Raw genomic sequence first — 4,000 nt, forward strand, 5'->3', positions numbered from 1 at the left:
CCCTTCCTACACTTCAAGAACTATACTCTTCCAGAGTGAGTAAAAGGGCTCGCAAAATCACTCTGGACGCCTCACACCCAGCACACTACCTATTCGAACTGTTACCATCTGGTCGGCGCTTCAGAGCACCAAGCACAAAAACAGCCAGACACAGGAAAAGTTTCTTTCCTCAGGCTGTCTACCTTATGAACAGTTAAATATTCCCTTACTGTGAAATAAATATGTGCAATACTTTCTCATACGCACTTATACACAGCACCTTATTTCAATATTCAATGCAATACCTTCTCCATTCGCATTTGTACACAGCACCTTATAACCTGTATATTTATAACAAATCTGTACACACAATTCAACATCCAGATTTTTTTACTAAATGCATCTCTGTTTAATGTTTATCATCTTTTTTTTTTCATATTTATTTTGTGTTGTCACTTGTCACTTAATGTACACTGTAAGCTTCTGTAGCCAAAACAAATTCCTTGTGTGTGTGAAGCACATTTGGCAAAAAAAACTGATTCTGATTCTGATTGAGTGCTGGTAGAGGAGAAGGGTTGGTTGGAGACTCGAGTATGTCCAGACTGGCCAGCTGTGTCATCAAAGGGGCCTGAAATCAAGACTTTACACTCTCAGTGGGGCAGCCTGGAACTCTACAATGGGGTGATCTATAGGTGGTGGCATGCACCAGGAGGGGGAATCAGCCACCTGCAACTCACGCTCTTTGATCGTAGGTTCTCTGATGGGTGCATGGGGCAGTGGGTTATGGCCACTTCGGGAACTCCAAGACTGTGCTGCGGTTGCGGCAGTGGTTTTTTCTGGCCAGGATGCAGAGCTACATGTACACTGATGTGATGTCTGTACAGCTCAGAAGGGACCCAGCCAATGCTCTCAAGCACCGTTGCAGTAGTACTTGGTTGGGGCACCCATGGAAAGGATTGGGGTGGACATCTTTTGGCCTTTCCCCATCACAGAGGGTGGAAATCGTTTTGTTCTGGTGACCATGGATTATGTTACAAAGTGGCCAGGGGCATATGCAGTGCCGGACCAAAGCACTTCCACGTCTGCACAGGGAAGGGTGTCATCATATAAGGCAGAAAAGGGTATGCTCTTTCCTCCAGCAAGTAACCATAGTGTTCAATAATGATTGAAGTGTATAATATTAATATAGAAAGAATAATAAAAAAAACATTTTTTAAAGCAAAATTTATGCAGTTGAATGTTTGGCATAATGATGACTGAAAATCATCAATAACATTTGGAAAATTCTCAAGTGTGTGTGTGTGTGAATAGATGTATACATTTGTCATACATATGATATGACAGATTTTAGAGGATAGATTTTCCTACAAAAAAGACAAAAAATGCCACTTAGATAAATGTGTGGGGTGCAGAGATCTCTACGCAAAATTTGAACTCACTCCTACGTGACCACCATTGTGTTACTTAATGTTGCACTGACCACAATGTGTGTGGACTGACATGACTGATAATATGCAGATGTTTATGGCCAGGGAACTGTACAAAAGTGTAAAGAAAAGTTTAGTGCCAGATATACTGTATGGATGGCTCTACACACGGCTGTGCCTTATTACTTAAACTTACCTGGGTATGTCACATAACCTGCTTTCTGGAATACCCCCATTTATATGCTTAATATATATGAGGGATGTTTAGGTAATACGGCACTCGTGAAAGTTTTACAGAGGTGGGGGACATCTGAAGCAAAGCTGGTGTGAAAAAGTGTAGTTACAGAGGATGTGGCAAGCAAGGGACAGGACAAAAGGACAAAACACTGTTAAGGTTGGACAAGTTTGCACTTTGGGCATTTATAGTTGTTACTTCCAAATTAGTACCATAAGATGTACTGGTGTGAGAAATGTTGGAATCTGGTGAACTGTCTGTAGTAGCGGGACAAGCCCTTGCTGCTGACGCTGTGGGTAATAATGACTTGTGAGAAATCAAATAAAAAATTTAAGGGAATAGAGAAATGAGACTTTGGCCAATAGGTGTTTGTGAGGATAATTTACTCTTACATTTACTCACTCTTACATCCTCATGAACATCAGATTCACCCTTTTTGTGGAGAGTATCACAAATATTGGATGTAGGAGTTTGAGGAAGTAGAACGATTTTTTATAGGTGCAGAGACCAGATGAAGAAGTGGACTTCGTTGTTTCATTATTAGTGCACTTCCACTCCAAAGTAAAATAATAAAGTCCACTTCTTATACCTTAATTGGGTAAACTGGCAGTGGGAGAGTAACTGACTTTACCATTGTTTTTCAGATTAATGAATGTTCACGTAGCTTGCTTCTTAAACATCTGCTGATATATTATGGAATTTCTGTGATATAGATGAGTCAAAAATTTATATAGCACCTTTAAAAGAGTTACAATTCTTTATTAAATTTTCTTATTACCTGGTGTGCCATCTTACTGTTTGTTTCATTCGAATGAATCAAGACCGTGTTCTGTGACCACCTAATATGTGTAAATAATAAAAAATAGTACAGATATAAAATTAAAACTACCCAGTTTTATGACATCTGACGCTTATCTAAACAGTATTCTTATTATTATTTACTACTAATTTCTACTTAAGAAATTTGTCAATTCAGTTTCCCTAATTTTTTAATATATAGTGCGTAGCCATATCACCATGCAGCCCAAGAACGGTTACTCACTGAAGCTAAGCAGGGCTGAGCCTGATCAGTACCTGGATGAGAGATTGCATGGGAAAACTAGGTTGGTGTTGATAGCGGCGTTAGTAAGGCCAGTAGGGGGCACTCAACCTGTTGTCTGTGTGAGTCCTAATGCTGACCCAGAAAAAAAAGGGGACACTAAATTGTCAGTGTGTGCTGTCTTTTAGATGAGACGATAAACTGAGGTCCTGACTCTGTGGTCATTAAAAATCCCATAGCAATGCTCGTAAATGACAAGTCTTTTGTTGGCTTTGCCAAATATCACTATGGAGTTTAATGAGAATAAAGCTGTTGAGAAAAAAAACGTGAAAATTGCCTTTTCTGTCTGCATGTGTGGCTGCTGTTCCGAATCCTGGTCTTTCAGCTGCTGTGGATTTTGTTATCGTTAAAAGGGAGATAAAAAGTTACTACAGTACCTTTGGTCTGGTTGATCCATCCCTGCAGATGCTGTACGTGTGAAAGACCAGGGAAAACTATTTAACAATTGAAGAGTATGATAAAGTCTCCACTGAGTGGTGGGATAAACCCAACTACAATAATAAGCTTGCTGGGTGTTGTATCCATAGCTATTGCTGTAGATGCAGTTGAGCTTGCACTGAGTTTCATATCCATTATTGGCACTGTGATGGCAGGAGGACTTTCTTATCCGACAATCTCTTTTATGCTGAAAAAGCTCTGAATGACATTGCAAAAGATGGCAGAAAGGTGTTAATGGCTGCAGAGGGGACTGATGTGTAAACCTGAAGATCTCTCAAACTGTTAAAGCCAATCGCTAAACCACTTTAATAGACATTTTTAGCATATTTGTGTATTTCTGAAACACAGTGTTGCTTCTTCTTCCTGTAACAACAGCACGGCAGATAACAGTAAATTTTATTATTATTATTATTATTATTATTATTATTAATACTATTTATTACTGATTGATTTATTTTCTTATTAATTTTTTGTTTGTTTATTTTTTAAATCTTATTTTGTGTTTTTAACAAAAAAAAAAAAAAACAAACAAAAAAAAATTATAATGTAATTAATTTATTGTGGAAAACCTGATGCGGCCCAGTCTCACCCAGACTTTGCCTCCAGTGGCCCCCAGGTAAGCTGAGTTTGAGACCCCTGCATTAGTGAGTCTTAAAAATCCTCAAACCTCAGGTGATTACAGCAATCAAACTTCAGGCGAACAAAACAGGCTTTGCATGTCTTGTAATAAAATAGGCCATAGAGAGCAAAAATGAGGACATCAGGGGAGGGACCACCTCCACCATATTTTCTGAAAAAAAAAGGGTAATCACTAAGAAGCAA

This window comes from Danio aesculapii, chromosome 19 (assembly GCF_903798145.1).
Source record: "Danio aesculapii chromosome 19, fDanAes4.1, whole genome shotgun sequence".
NCBI classification, from domain to species: Eukaryota; Metazoa; Chordata; class Actinopteri; order Cypriniformes; family Danionidae; genus Danio; species Danio aesculapii.